This window comes from Apis dorsata, unplaced genomic scaffold (genome assembly GCF_000469605.1).
Source record: "Apis dorsata unplaced genomic scaffold, Apis dorsata 1.3 scaffold_94, whole genome shotgun sequence".
NCBI classification, from domain to species: Eukaryota; Metazoa; Arthropoda; class Insecta; order Hymenoptera; family Apidae; genus Apis; species Apis dorsata.
In genome coordinates this window covers 523,249-523,492 of record NW_006263392.1, presented here as the reverse complement: position 1 = coordinate 523,492, position 244 = coordinate 523,249, and the positions used below count along the sequence as shown (strand labels likewise).

The 244-nt window shown below is 20.1% G+C and overlaps 1 protein-coding gene across 6 annotated transcripts in view; it reads left to right on the top strand.

The window, feature by feature from the left end:
* The window catches only part of LOC102677557 (retinal guanylyl cyclase 2), a 38,915-nt gene that overhangs the window by 27,663 nt on the left and 11,008 nt on the right, over window positions 1-244 (top strand). The window lies entirely within an intron of this gene.

Sequence of the window (244 nt, the reverse complement as noted above, 5' to 3'; positions counted from 1 at the left end):
AAACACATCGAGATGATGGAACGTGCAACAAATGAATTTATACTATTATCTATATAGTATCTTATATAGTATCTATTCATAAAGAATTTAGACATCCTTTAAATTTATAGAATAAAAATAAAATATAAAACAGCTCGAATGATCGAAATTGAACAATGTTTAAAAATTCGTACATTTTATAAAATTTATAGGAGAGATAATTTTCAAAAAAATATATAACACAAATATTTTTTTTATTGATTAA